The sequence below is a fragment of the Populus nigra genome, chromosome 17 (genome assembly GCF_951802175.1).
Source record: "Populus nigra chromosome 17, ddPopNigr1.1, whole genome shotgun sequence".
Taxonomy (NCBI): domain Eukaryota; kingdom Viridiplantae; phylum Streptophyta; class Magnoliopsida; order Malpighiales; family Salicaceae; genus Populus; species Populus nigra.
This window is the reverse complement of record NC_084868.1, coordinates 2,441,722-2,458,476: the sequence shown is the minus strand read 5'-3', so window position 1 is coordinate 2,458,476 and position 16,755 is coordinate 2,441,722.

Genomic DNA, 16,755 nt, shown 5'->3' with positions numbered 1-16,755 from the left:
CAAAGAAGAGCGGCAAAAAAAAATATGAATGACATTAAGAGTCAAACTATTGATAGTGATCCTCGGTCTTTGAAATCCTGAAACACTCTTTAAGCCTTATGAATCCTTTTCTTTCATAGCAAAAAAAAAAAAAAAAACCACAGCCTACATTACGTGCATGTAGAAGTCCTTTCTAATCAAGCAAACAAGCAACCTAGAACAATAAACAATGCTCTCCAAATGCAAAGAATACTTTTTTCATAAGATTCAGGACATCAAGAATAAACTACTCATTATTATTCATGCTGATAAAAATAAATGTTAAAAAAGAGACAAGTTGTTTTTCTCTAACAAAACCTCGAGTTTTTTCTCGAGCCCTTCACTTTGAAAACCTATAAAAACAAAAGGTCATCTAATGACATATTTTCACCAAAGACCTCATTGCCAAACACGAGCAAATAATCTCTTTTCCAAGAAAGAAAATAACCAAGGAGTTGCACGATTTCAAAAGCAAATTGTTTTAGATTCACATCGAAATAATTTTTGTTTTCAAAATGCAAGATCAAGATTTCAAGATTCCTTATAGACCCATATTCCTTAACCAAACTGAAAAGGAAAGAAATGAGATAATGGCCTCCTAAAACCATTATTTTTCTAAGTCGCTGACAGAGTACACTTAAGGGCAATACAAGAGGGCAACATTGTGTTTAGAAGTAGAAAATGAGATGGTAATTTCCTTCAACCAGACAAGGGGGCCTTTTGGTCTACAAAAGATAGTTTGATCATTTCAGCAAGTAACACTGATTGTTTCTAATTGAAACGAGGAGTAATGAGTGGTCCCTTCAAATTATTTGACGAGTCAGAAAATCTTTAGTAAGCAAGTGGGTCACGATGGGCACCACAAAGGCTGAGTTGTGCAAACAAATCTGGAAATAGACTTACATGGGCCAACTCGAGTGGGCTAGAAGCCAAGCGACAAAGAGGACCCAAATCAGAGGTAGCAAGTCCTCATCAATCAAGGAACAAGAAGACTAAGAAGAAATGGGGGCCTATATTTCAAATCAGGTAAAGATGCATGCATATCATCTAAACTTTGAGACATTGGACATTGAGTTTTGCAAATTTCATTAGAGAAAATTCCAATGGAATTCATCAAGTGGAAGGCCAACTTGAAATGGCCAAGATTGAAATTGCTTTTGAAAATTTTTCACTTCTGAGAATTTTTCATCCTGGGCAAGCCACCCATGAGGATTAGGCCATCTGAAAAATCTCTATGTTTTTCCACTCCTTTTAAATGCACCTTCGAGCCTTTGATCATTATTTTTAGAGCGTTTTCAAGCCCTTATCTCCTTTCAAGTGCGCCCTCAAGCCCTTATCTCCTTTAAATGCGCCTTCAAGCCTTATCTCCTTCAAATGCGCCTTCGAGCCTTTGAGCATTATTTTTAGAGCGCTTTCAAGCCCTTATCTCGTTTCAAGTGCGCCTTCAAGCCTTATCTCCTTTCAAGTGCGCCTTTGAGCCCTTGACCATCCAAGGTAGTGCGTTTCCTAACCCTACCTCTCTTTTGAGTGTGCCTTCGAGCCTCCACCTCTTTCGAGTGTGCCTTTGAGCCCTCGCTTCCCTTCGAGCGCGCCTTCGAGCCCTCGACCATCCTTTTGAGTGCGCCTTCGAGCCCTTGTTTTCCTTTCTCTTTGTACTTGGGTAGGTCACCCATCACAATGAGACCTTTTCATTTTTACTTGGGTAGGTCACCCATTACAATGAGACCCTTTTCTTTGTATTTGTAAAAAAATTTCTCGTTTTATTCTTCCTATCGGGCAGGTCGCCTGGAACAATTAGACCACTTGCGAAACCCTTTTCGCGTTTCTTCTTCCTATCAGGTAGGTCGCCTGGAACAATTAGACCACTCGCGAAACCTTTTTCGCGTTTTATTCTTCATCGGGTAGGTTGCCTGGAACAATTAGACCACTCGCGAAACCCTTTTCGCGTTCTTTTATCATCGGGCAGGTCGCCCAAAACAATTTGATACATTTAAAAACCAAAAAAAAAAAAATACAAAAAAAGTAGGTCATCATCCAAATGACTTGTTTCTTGATTTCAACATCTCTCTGTAAAAGTCATATGTCAATCTCTTGTTTTCAAAGTTTTCAACACTAAAAAAAAAAAAAAGAGCAAAGGTTCTTTCTGTATTTACTTTTCTTTATAAATTTACTACACAAAGCTAAAGGAAAATGAAATTTTCCAATATCTTTGCATAGTAAATATTATAAAGAGGGGGACAACTGTCATAACCTAATTTTTGATCATTTTTATTTTTTTATTATTATTTTATTTATTGAAAAGGATAAAAAAATAATGATGAAAATAATAATAATAATGGTGATAGAAAAAAAAGTAAAATAAAATAAATGAAGAATGAATAAAAATTTGGTTTAAGGGCAACATGATTGGAAGTTTAAAGATTTAATTAAATTTTTGTCTTGTTTAATTAATCAAATCGAGGGTTTAATTGGAGAATTGATAAGTTTTGAGACTTAATTAAGCTTGAAATTAATTTATTTCATCCAATCAAGGGTTTAATTGGAGAATTGATAAGTTTTGAGACTTAATTAAGCTTGAAATTAATTTAATTCATCCAATCAAGGGTTTAATTGGATAATTAGTAAGTTTTGAGACTTAATTAAGCTTGGAAATAATTTAATTAATCCAATCAGGGGCTTAATTGGAGAATTAGTAAGTTTTAGACTTAATTGGACTTTGGATTTAATTAAATTAGTGAAATCAGGGACTTAATTGAAGAAATAGCAAAGTTTGGGGTTAATTGGGGGTCCAAATTGAAAAATTAAAATCCAAGGACTACATTGAAAAAGGCACGCAAATGCAAGGGGCCAATTACAATTTAAACCAGGGGTTTAATTATAAAAGTTTCAAAACTTCACGGGTCAAAACGCAAATGACCATCTCATATCCCAAACGGCGTCGTTTTCCACAGTAAAGACCAAGAGACGTTGCAACAGTAAATCGTCCATTGGTTCAGTTATGGGCGCCTTAATGGTGGTCGACCCTCAGCCTACTGCCCGTTACCACCCGCCGAACTCTAAATAAACGGAGGAACACCGAAAAAACAGAGGTTGGTTAGAGAGAGAGAGGGAGAGAGAGAAAAAAGAAACCCGAAACACAAAGACACCAGCTGAATTTTTGAGTGTTTTTTTTAGAACCCCATACCGAAAACGAGCTTCCCCTCACCAGCACCGGCCTAAAACTACGAAAACGGAAACAAACCGAGAGAGAGTTGGGAGAATTTGAAAAACAGAGCACGAGGATAATTTTTCAGACGAGGGCAGAGGAAATAGAGGGCAGAAAGGCAGAGGTCGAAACAGGAATTCAAGCTTATTATTGACGGACGCCACCACCGATCGTCGCCCGACACGCTAACACTCCGGCGAAGTAACCTGTAACAAGGTAGGCTTCCTCTGTTTTCATCGTTTTTTTTTTTTCTTTTGAAAGTTTAGTGCATTAGGCATTGTGCCAAGGTAATTAATTACCTTGGCACAGCGCCATGCACGCATGAAGCTAGTTCATGCGTGTTGTGGCCCAGCCAGGTCACTGGTTTGGGCCAGTGACCGGGCTGGGCCGACTAGGCTTAGTCCAGCCCATGTGGGCTGAGCTGGGCCCAGCCCCAAAAATAATAAAAAATTAAAAAATTAAAAAAAGGAGAAATAGAAAATAGAAAAAATATGTGTATGCATGAATAAAAATAATATAAATTTACCGGTTTATTCACTAATGCCAGAGTCGGGAGTAAAATACTGGTTTAAGTTTATATTATTTTTATTCGTTATATTTTATTTTATTTAGCAAGAAAAAAATATATGTGCATGTATTAAAAATAAATTTATTTATTTATTCACTGACGCCATAGTCAGGAATAAAAAAAACACTGATTTAATTTTCTTTTCATTTACATAAGAAATAGAAAAATATGTGAATGCGTAATAAAATAAATTTATTTTATTTGTTTATTCACTAGCGTTAGAATCAGGAATAAAAAAATATTAATCTAAATTTATTTTATGGCTACGTAATAGTTATCAACACCAGAGTTGGAATTATCCGTAGTCGAATATTCACTAGAGCCAGAGTCAGGAATATTGCAAGTAAACCATCAGAGCATAAATCAATAAATATTTAGCAATTTAAGACAAAATCAGCAATGCAGTCTGCCTCAGGCAGAACGTTTAAAGGGTGATAATATCTTCCCTTTTATGTAACCAATCTCGTACCATAGAATCTCTGTTGACCAGTTAGGGTTCCTAGTGACCATAATACTAGGTGGTGACTCCTTAAACAAGACATCTTTTTTCCTAAAAAACAAGATGTCAGATATCTGTTCTTCTTTTATAAATCAAGGATTATTTTGTGGGCCGCTGCGATGTCGGGTGCGACAATCTTATTAAAAACAAAGTTAAGAAATAACAATACCTTATTAAATAATATCCCAAATATATTTTTCATTAATTTATTTAAATGAATTTCAGTTAAAAAATCTCAAGGCCTAGATTGAGTTAAAAATAAAAAGAATATTGGAAAGAGAATCATTTAACCCTTTTTTTTAATATCGAGACAATGATGTTTTGAATTGAAACAAGTCAAACTAGTTAACCAATGAAACTCATGATCCAAGTTATAAACAAGTCAAACTAGTTAACCTTTCATTTAATTACATGACACAAAAATAGACATTCATAAGAAAAAAAACGGAAACTAAAGATAAAAAAATAAAAAATATATTTTATTGATTTTAGATTTAAATTAAATAGTAAAACAATTTAAATAAAGAAAAGGCCAAACGACTAAGTTTAGATGGGTGAGTGGGCATAGTCCGAAAAAAGAAAAGGTTAGGTCCACCCGTTTGACCTTTTCTTTTTTTGGGTTTGATGAAGGTGTGGACGACACATCATCTACTTTAATAGACGACAAGTCATCTTGAAACCCAGCTTTCAATCATTAGAGAGGTTGTCAGAAAATTAGGGCTAGTGATTGTTTTATCTAAAAATCATATTTTAAACCTATTTTCATCTAAAAACTCAAAATAAAACACCTTTATAAATTCAAAAAACCAAATCTCTCAACTCAAAACACCTCTAAATTAGTCGAAAAAACTAGAAAAAAAATATGTCAAGCTCTTTTTTTTTTACAAGATAAAGGGTAAAAATAACCTAAATGGAACTCTTCTTGTCAAATGAAACATGTTGATGCAGAAAACAATTAGTTTCATAGCTAAAAAACCATCAACTTTCACTCTCTTTCATCATATTTAGGTAACTCGCTCTCTTCTCTCACACCTAAAAATTGAAAAATAAACAAAATAAAGTTTTGGACCAAAATAAAGAATTTTAAATATTAAAGGGATGAAAATAAAAATGACACTAATTCTAAAGGCAATTTTTTTTTTGAAAAAAGGCATGATTTGAATAGAAAAAAATCCTCGGTTTTATACCTAATGTCAAATCTGGTCCCTTCATTTTCAATATTTTTCAAATATCAAAATTAAATTAGATTTTGCCAACTTAAGTATCAAATAATTTATAAGATTCAAATTTGAAACAATGTAGCATGAAAGGATAAATTGAAAAAAAAAATAAAAGTATGGGACCAAGATAAAAAAAAAAATATATAAAAAGATTAAAAAAAAGACACTATTTGGGTGAATAATGGTTCGTGAGGGAGTCTAAGTTTTCATTTCATGCATATTTTGTCCTTGAAATATAGTGTTGATTATGTAGACTTAACCTAAATTATAAACACATATCAAGCTAATTACCTAAATTTTCCTCATGATGCAAAATTTTGAATTTGTAATGGATGTCAACAACTATATACATCCTAAAAAGAAAAAAATCAACTACATACATCATAACTTTTTATGTATTTTAATAAAATATACAGCTCCTTATTTACATCCAAATTAATATTTTAGAAAGGAAATGGAGTACTACTAGTGATGAAACTTGAAAAAACTTTGATGAATCTAAACTTTCTTCGTTGATGATAATTTGTTGGAAGGGATGTGATGGGTCATGGTTTTTATAAACCAACCCCATTTAAAAGGGCATCACACAAAGTCACCCCATGTTGGACTTAGATATGTCAGTGCCTTGTCTTCTTGGCCTCAGGCGTGAATTGAGCTCAATATGTCTCAGATCGGATATAAAACTGAAGGGTCACTGTATACTAAGTCTCCCATACCCTGAGCCTGAATTAATAATCATAATGCCCATCATGATCTCATTAAATACGAACAAGCCGTCTATACCTATATTAATTAGATGTGATGGTATAATCAATAAGATAATATAATCTTACCAATTAAAGATTACTTTTCTACCCCTCCCATGTTGCATGAGATAGTAAAAATTAGGTGATATAAAAGAAGAGAAAAAGGAGACGAAAGAGGAGTTCTCTGAACCTCACTTTTAGATCTTTTTCTCCAACCCTTTCTATATGTTCAAAAAGCTCTTTAATATCTCCACGAATATTGTTTTTCACACAAATATACCTGGTAATGACTTAATCTTCAGAGGGACCCCATCAACACCCCTTAGGGGACTTTGTGCAGGTATTTATTCTAGAAGAGTTGCCATTCCCCTAGAGAAAGATTTGCCAAGGAAATGCCTAGTGATCTTTAAGTGGAGGTCATTGAATTCACCATAAATTTAAATTTTTTTAAAAGCGCTTTTGAAATGCAAAAACAAATAGGGTTAACTCTTGTGTCTAGTTTTAATAAAAGAGCCAAGGCCTGCATTAAGGTTTTTTCGTTGTGTTGTCTACTTATATTTGTTTTCCCAAGAGAGGATGACGGGTTGTTTGTTCCTAGGTTTTTTTTTTAAAAAATGGATGACAGGTAGTCACCTACTAGGTCCCAACCCAAAATCTGGTCATTGTTGTGGTGGTCAAGAAATCAAGGTTAGGGATGTTTTGGCATTAAATTCTATTTTTCAAGTTATTTTAAGATAAAAACACCTTTAAAATATCATAAAAACCGTAATAAAAAACCTACAAACCTTGAAACACCCCAAAATCACTAAAAAAAAATAATAGAATAAAAAACTCTAAACTGATCCTAATCTAGCTTTTCATGCAATATAAAGGTTCAAAACCACCAGCATTGAACTCCTTTCATCTAATTAAATTTTTTAACATCAAGAACGACGAGTTTTATTATCGAAAAGTGGCCCAATCAACAATTTTCACTACTTACTGTTTTCACTGAGTTTCTCACTGCTCTTTCTAACATAGAAATTAAAAAAAAATGAAGAAAATGAACTCTGAGATCAATCTAAATGAGAATTCTCATGAATTTGAGATTAACTATGTCTTTTCTCTTTGTTTTATACTCCAATCCTCTATCCTTTAATTTAATATGTGTAGTATAATTTTATCTAATTAGAATATAAAAGAATTCAATTAAAATAAAGGTTTTTTAAAAAAAGATACTTCACTATTATCCACAATAAAACACCAATTCTTTATATATATTCACTATGTTCAATTAATAGAGATAATTGTTTCTCGCACTCATTTTCCATGGGGTTTTAAGTTTCATAAGATGGCCCCTTTCGGATAAAAAAGGAAAAAAAATTAATCCACAATTACAACTATTGTATATATTTTGTGTGTAAATAATTTTCCATATGTATTTAACTGTTTGCCTGCAGACTTATATTTTAAGAAACAAATGGACTTTTATGTGAATGTGCATGGAAATTGCCGCTATTGACCGGTGGAAAATTATCCATCTCACAACGCAAACTTTTTTTCCTTGCAAGGCAAATTTAGGCAGCTCAAGCATTTTTTTAGTGGCAAATGAGTTGCGTGGAAATGATTATTTCTTTGTATAATCTATAATGTGTTTTTTTTTTTAATTAACATAAATATATTCTTGATTCTGAAAGCCTTTGACAGAGTGATTTTGAAACCGTCTATCTAGTATACGAGAATAAATTCTTGGACATATGTGGGGGTGATTTTTGTTGCATAGAGAATTGTATGCCTCAACTTTGCCGGTGGAGAATTTTCATCGCGGATTATTCTTCGAAGTATCCCGAAGACCATGCAAACTTCGTCCTTGACGTAGCATTTATTTTAATCATAACTGGCTGTGGAAGAGTCGTCAGAATTTCCCTGCATTTAAAATGTGTCGTCGGCATAACGTTGTTTTTTCGGAGACTGATTCAAACGAAAGGTAAATGAGGAGACTGATTCCATATTAGATCGAGGAATAGTCGTCAGATTGATTTGAATCTGTGCTGCATGCCATGGAGTAGTCTATTTTGGATTAATATTACAGGAAGGGAAATGGACTTGCGAGAGCTGAACCAGCAGGAAAATTGCCAGCGTTGAGTTTTGGTGGCAGAGAAGAGCACGTCGAACCTTTTTTTCCTGTGTTTTAGTTTCATAGATGGAAGATGACAGAGCTATGCAGATTATTCCTCCTCTTTTCTCCCCATGCAAATTTGGCACTGCGACTCCAAGTACTGTTTTTTTTTTTAATATGGATGTCTCGGTCGGTTTCTGTGTACTTTAACTAATTTTATAGATCCTAAAATTAACGACCATATAAATTTTTAGTAGCTCCGAGAGGACTAAAACTCATGATTATTAAAGAGAAAATGTTGACTACTACCCCTAGATTTACAAGTACTTATTTTGATAGAGAAACAACATCCATCTTACCTGTTATTTTTTACTCAAAATCTTCTTGGGGAAGTGAATGACCACACACACACACACTCTAGAAAACACAGTCATTCCTTGCATCTAAAGGATGGTGGGATTACATTTGATATCTATTCTGCTAGTTTTCAGAATGCAGATTATACTACAATTATACCAAAGTCTGTTTATACAGACACTGAACAACCATCTCTTCCAACATCCCTAACCTTTTCGGCAGTTATTAAAAACATTTAAAATGAACTGAATGATATCAGATAAGCATTTTTTCATAACAAAACTCTTTTCAAAAGAGATTTTTATAGTGACCATAATTTTGAAAAATGATTTTGGTTTTTTCAAAACTTCCTCCAACAAAAAAAATGATATCCAGAAACAATTTTGTGATTACATTGAGTCCCATGAGATAAAAATTTTATTCTTTGATTGGTTTGAATTTCATTATGTACCAGCACACCATATTATATATTCATTTGCATCTATCAAACATGCATGTCCTATTACGATCCGTTCCAAAATTCATGTATGGAACCTCACCAATGGATCTTCAGTTGAGTCTGACCATCCACCTTTATGAAATATACGACCTACCCACAAAGACCAAACAGTTGATGCAACTCTATACAAAATGCCCATAAATGATACCCTCACAAATACCAAACATATCATCCAACAAAATAATTTCACAAATACCAACCTCAATATCATAGGTAAACAACTTACCAGACTGGAAAAACAAATACAAAAGAACCCAATCAACTTCATGAATGATCAAAACTCAGTCGACCTCAAGTTAAAAAACCCAGTATTTAAACCATACCAAGTTACCAAGATAAGCCAAACACAAATTCAAGAAAATCAAATAGATTTTCTTAGAGCCATTAAAACGCACTTACAAAACCTTGACCGAACAACCTTGATTGTCCCAGACACACCTCAATAATCCAACCCTTCATCCTCTACAAACCAAGTTAATACTCTTCAAAATAACCCCATATCAATATCCGATAAATATACTTTTCAAGAAAACCTCTTGAAATAAACCAACTTATTTGGAAAGATCACAAAACAACCAATGCCCTTGATATTTCCTCACCTACAGAATCCAATGTTCTATACCAACATAAATATAATGCCTCATCCATTTATGAATGGAACATAGATGGAATGTCTGAATACATTATCTTAAACATCCTCCAACAAATGACCATGACAACCAATGCCTACCAAACCCAAATAGAAACCCCATACAAAGCTATAGTTGAACTCCTTATTGCAGGTTTCTCTGACCAACTTAAAGGATGGTGGGATTACCATCTTATTGAGACAGATCACCTGCATGTCTTGAACTCCATACAAATCTATGAAAACCAAACACTTGTCCTTGACCCTTCAGGAAACACCATCCAAGATGTTGTGTCCACCTTTATCCTTACCATCTCTTTACATTTTGTTGGAGATCCTTCCCATCTAAAAGACAAAAATGTTGACCTTCTCTCCAACCTTCGATGCAAGAAGCTCAGTGACTTTCAGTGGTACAAAAATACCTTCCTACCTGTGTTATGCTTCGAGAGGATTCAAACCAAACTACATGAACTCCAAATAGAAAAAGACATCATCAACCAGACACAAAATCTTTATATTGAAACCTCATATGCAAACACTAGTTCTTTTGACATTTCTGAAGAAGAATTCCAAATTGATGAACTAGAAACTTCTAGTTCTAGTTCAGATACCTCTATAAATTCTAAACAAATTAGTGTCTGGACCTAAGATAAAAAAAATTCGTCCTTAAAGCCATAAAAGACTTAATGACCCTTCGCTACAAAAAACTTACCTAGACAAGTTACTGAACAATTTCAGCAAACCAGCGACATCCAACCCTCACCTTCCAAACCATTTAGTCCTACCTACAACCGGTGCCAACACCTATGATCTTACAAAAATTCTAAATAGAAAGAAATTCAAAGTTATAACTACTATCCCAGAATTATAATATGAGATCAAGACCCTCAAATCTGAGTTGCAAACCCTCAAACAAGCCTAATAAAAAGACTCAGCAATTCTACAACACCTTCTATCCAAAATCAAAAACCAATCTGACAATGAATCTGAAATAGAAAACCAAACCCTAGAGTCTCATGCATTGCATCCTGCACTCATAAACATTAAACATATTCATAATGATTTCTTGCATGTTCTAACCTAAATATCTTCAAAAATGTATTTAATCAAAATGTCCTTAGTCTTCTCAGATGATTTTAAACTAGATACTATTGCACTATTTGACACAGGTATATATTTAAATTGTATCAAAGAAGGAGTCATTCCAAAAAGATTTTTACAAACTACTTTTGAGAAACTCTCTGCCGCCAATAATTCTAAGCTACATTTTACAGGCAAAACCCTAGCCTCTGTTTAAAGCATGCTCTGTACATACCTCTCATGTTAATGCTTTAATTTATGGCAAACAATTTCATTTGCATGATTTACAAAACACTGTTTCCTTTTATCAAATTGACAAACAATTACAAGATTCAGTTTTACAAAAGAAAATTATATATATCTCTATATATATATATATATATATATATATATATATATATATATATATATATATATATATCCACTTGTTCCAAACGCCACCTAAGATGTGAGAAAGCAGTCAATTAGTAATATATATATATATATATATATATATCCACTTGTTCCAAACGCCACCTAAGATGTGAGAAAGCAGTCAATTAGTAATTAAGCTTCTATATTCAATTGTTCTGAAAACGTCTAGAAAAAAGCCATCAAATTTCCCTAGTGGTTACCCTTAATTAATTAAAAGATATTAGTTTATTGGCTGGTGTTATGGTGGGATAAAAAATTTGAATGTGAAAAAAATATTTATACTATAAAAAACTATATTGTATTTTTATTAAACTCGATTTAGGAGATTACAACTAGATTTAAAAAAAAAAAAATTTGAAAACTATTTTTTACTTAATGATATGATAACAAAAATAAAAAATCATAAAATTAAGTATCAATTAAATTCCAGGATATTTGTTTGAGATTGTTATAACCTCATGGAAAGTAAACAAAAAAATAATCAGGAAAACTAATTCAAAATAAACCAAATATTGAAGGATAAATTAAAAAAAAACAAAAAAGATTCAATCATAAGAAAAGAGAAAAGAAAGGCCCGACCCAGAGTGTCAACTTTGAAACCTCTCGATACATCTTCTTGTCTAGCATGGAATTAGATTTAACTTGTATAGAAGTTGTCTCGACATGACCCGGTTAATCTGACAAGTCCAAATACAATTTGGGCAATCAGTAAAAGTGTGATCTGACTTTAAAAAAATCCTAAAATAATTTTTTTTTTAATATTGAAACAATGACATATTAGATTGACCTAAGAGCTACACCGTTTCACCCATAAAACCCGCTGTTCATATCATGAATTCTACTGAGTTTAACAACTTTATTTTTTCACTATTTTTTACTTAATAATATAATAACAAAAATAAATGTTTTAAAAATTAAGAATTAATTAATTATGAGGGTATTTATTTAAGATTATAATAACTTTATTTTTACCAGCACGCTAATTGTTTTTGTATATATATATATATATATATATATATATATATATATATATATATATATATATATACACACGGGAAATCATTTAGGCCCACTCTAGTTAAAGAAGCCAATACTAACGCTACGTTTATTTTTATATTTTAAAAATATTTTTGAAAAAAATAAATTATTTTTTTAATCTTAAATTAGTATTTTTTAGTATTTTTAAATCATTTTGATATGTTGATATTAAAAATAATTTTTTAAAAATAAAAAAAATTATTTTAATATATTTTCAAGTAATAAACATTTTAAAAAATAATCAACATTATATCTCTAAACAAGCCCTAAAAGCTTGGTAGTAGCTAATATTTATCACAAGCTGGCATCACCTCATTATACAAATCGAGAAGACAAATATTCTTCCATCTTACTATTATAGAATGTAACTATATAGGAAATATTGTAATCATATTCTTATGTGGTAATCTCCACCTTTACTATTGTATATTGCCCTACTCATATATATAGAAAGGGTTGGCTAACTATTAGGTTAAGCCTCCTAATTATTTCTCAATTTGGTATCAGAGCCTTTGGCCGTCAAAACTCTTTCCTCCCTTTGCAACTTTGCAGCCGGCCCTAACTTCTTCTCTTTCCCATGGATTCTCCTCCTTCCACCGGTGCTGCAACATCACCGGCCAGTCATCCTCCTGCTGCTGGTCGAGAACAACTTCCTCATGTGTCTGATTCTTCTTCTCATAATTCTGCCGTTCCTTTGCCTCTTATGGGAACACATACTTCAACAATGGTTCCTCTATCCAACACCCACCAAATTGTGTCGTTGAAACTTACAAACACAAACTATCTCTATTGGAGAATGCAGATGAAGCCATATCTCCTTGGTCAAGGTGTTTTTCACTTTGTTGACAGCTCCTTACCGTGTCCTCCATCTCATATGATTGATGCTTCGGCTAGTTCTTCCTCTGCCATCAGCCCTTCTTTTCTTCGTTGGAAGCAAAAAGATCAACTTATTTTGAGTGCTCTACTCTCCTCTCTCTCCGTGGATGTGTTGCATCTTGTAGTAGATTGTTCTACTTCACATTGTGTTTGACGCACACTTGAGAAGGCACTTGCCTCTCCATCTAATTCCCGGATCATGCAACTACATGGCTCCTTTCAAGACCTTCGGCAAGGTGATGCATCCGTTAGTATGTATATGCAGCAAGCAAAATCGTTATTTGACGAATTGGCTGCTGCTGGTCGCCCAATGTCTCTTGAAGATTTCAATCTCTATGTGTTTCGTGGTCTTCGCGGTGAGTTCAAAGACTTGGTAACTAGCCTCATAACCAAGGCCGAACCGCTATCGTATGCTGATCTTCATAGCCATCTCCTTACCCATGAGTTTCTGCACAAGAATTCTTTTCACTCCATGGCTGTCGGTTCATCCTCTTCGCCTCTGCTGTCTTCTTCTTCTCTGCCGCAGCAGCCACCATTGCTGCCAACACCTCAGATTTCTGCTCATCTTGCCATGACCAATCACAGCCGAAACAGGGGACGCTATAGGGGTAATTGGCGTCACAACAACAACCGATTTCAGGCCCAAAACAGAGGCCACTCTGCTGCAGACTGGAGGCAGAATCAGTGGCAGAACAGGCGCACCTCTGCTGCAGATTTCAGGCCGAATCAGGGGCAGTGGTCTGGACAGGTACGCTGCCAAGTATGTTCCAATCTTTTTCCACGTTTCAACGTTTTCAGACACTTGTTGAGCGTCAGTTTTCTCTTAAAATTAAATCTGTTCAAACTGATTGGGGTGGTGAATATCGAAAATTAAATAATTTTTTTCAAACCATTGGTATTCATCATCGATTAATTTGTCCTCATACTCATGAACAAAATGGCACAGTTGAACGTCGTCATAGACATATTGTCGAAACTGGCCTAACCCTTTTAGGCCAGTGTAATGCCCCATTGCGTTTTTGGAACTATGCTATGGAATCATCGGTATATCTTATTAATCGCATGCCTACTCATGTTCTTCAAAATAAATCTCCTTTTGCGTGTCTGTTTCATCGCACTCCTGATTATAACTTCCTACGTACATTTGGGTGTCTTTGTTTTCCATTTTTACGTCCATATCATGCTCATAAATTAGATTTTCGGTCTTCTCCTTGTGTGTTTTTAGGCTATAGCTCGTCTCATCTTGGTTATCGGTGTCTTGATTTAGAGTCTGGTCGTGTCTATGTCTCCCGTCATGTCCGTTTTCATGAATGTGTCTTTCCTTTTAAAAAGTCTGAACAGGTAACACCACCCCCGGTTCCCCCCACTCCACATACCTATCTTCCATCCTTGCATCCCCCTTCCTGTTTTCAGCCTATTCCTTCCCAAATCGGCAGAACACACAACTCACCTTTGCCCCTTGCCGCACCTCCCCAGCTTGCCCCCTTGCCCATTGATTCAGCTGACCCTGCCTCACCACCCCACACAGCCATACTGTCACCACGTGCTTGTCTTTCCAATGATTATTGTGCAGGAACAGGTTCTGAATTGCAGGATTCAGTAGCGGCACAACCCAGCACCTTCCCGGCTTCACCTCCTGGTCTGCAATTTTGTGTTGATCTCTCCTCTTATCCTCTTCAGCACATTCCAGGTACAGGTCCTGCTACTCCATGTCCGGCTGCTCCTAAACACCCCATGGTTCTTCGTCCGAGACAGCCCAAGACAGCGCTGACCACCACCACGTCTGCCACATCTGCTGCCTCCTTCAGTCGGGTAGCTTCTCCTCCCTCACATGAGCCTCTTATTTTTCCTGATGCTAACAGATATGAGGCGTGGCATAATGCTATGCGTGAGGAAATTCAGGCCTTACGCGCAAACCGAACATGGACTTTAGTGCCGTTTCATCCGTCCATGAATGTTATTGGTAGCCGATGGGTCTACAAAATTAAACGCCGATCTGATGGTAGCATTGAGAGGTATAAGGCACGCCTGGTTGCTAGGGGCTTCACTCAGCAAGAAGGTATTGATTACTCAGAAACTTTTAGTCCTGTTATCAAACAGGCAACGGTACGCTTAGTGTTCTCCATTGCAGTTTCGAGTGGTTGGAAAATTCATCAGCTTGACATTCATAATGCATTTCTAAATGGAGTCCTTGATGAAGAGGTTTACATGAAACAACCTCCAGGTTTTGTTGATTCTGCTCTCCCAGGTCATGTATGTCGATTGCATAAATCTCTATATGGGTTAAAACAGGCTCCGCGGGCTTGGTACACTCGTCTAAATGACTTCCTATTATCCATTGGTTTTCATGCTTCTAAAGTGGATACCTCATTGTTTATCTTCTCGGTTGGTAGCGATATTTGTTATCTTTTAGTTTATGTTGATGATATTCTGCTTACGGGTAATAATGTTGTTCTGCTACAACGCCTCATTCAGCTACTGAGCTCAGAATTTAAACTTCGGGATTTGGGTGATGTTCATTATTTTTTGGGTATTGAAGTACAGTGTACTGGTCTGGGACTTATGCTTTGCCAACATAAGTATACACTTGACATCCTCACACGAGCTGGTATGTTATCCTGTAAACCAGTTGATACTCCTATTTCGGCATCCAAAGCCACCATTATGCCGGATCCATTGTTTTCTGATGCTACTTGTTTTCGGCAACTTGTTGGTGCTCTCCAATATCTCACTTTCACACGCCCGGATATTTGCTTTGCTGTTAACCGGGTCTGTCAGTTTATGCATGCTCCTACAGAATCTCATTGGGCCGCCGTGAAACGCATCTTGCGTTATCTTCGTGGTACGGCATCACATGGTTTACATATTACTCGCAGCTCTACCTTTGCTTTACATGGTTTTACAGATGCAGATTGGGCTGGTAGTATTGAGGATAGAAAGTCTACAGGTGGTTACCTTGTGTTCTTTGGTCAGACGCCGATTTCGTGGAAATCGAGTAAGCAACGCACTGTTGCTCGTTCTTCGACGGAAGCTGAGTACAAAGCCTTAGCCGATGACACGGCTGAAGTTATCTGGCTTCAGTACTTGTTAACAGATCTTCAGATTCCGACTGCTTCTGCCCCTATTATCTGGTGTGACAACCTTGGTGCCACGTATTTGTCCGCAAACCCTGTATTTCATGCTCGCACAAAACATATTGAGATTGATTATCATTTTGTCCGAGATAGAGTTGCGAAAAAGGAGATTCAGATTCGTTTTATTTCCTCTCGGGATCAACTTGCCGATGTCTTCACTAAGCCACTTCCTGCTTCTTCGTTTACTACTTTTAGATTCAAGCTTCGGGTTGATCCTCCACCCTCAGCTTGAGGGGGCGTATTATAGAATGTAACTATATAGGAAATATTGTAATCATATTCTTATGTGGTAATCTCCACCTTTACTATTGTATATTGCCCTACTCATATATATAGAAAGGGTTGGCTAACTATTAGGTTAAGCCTCCTAATTAT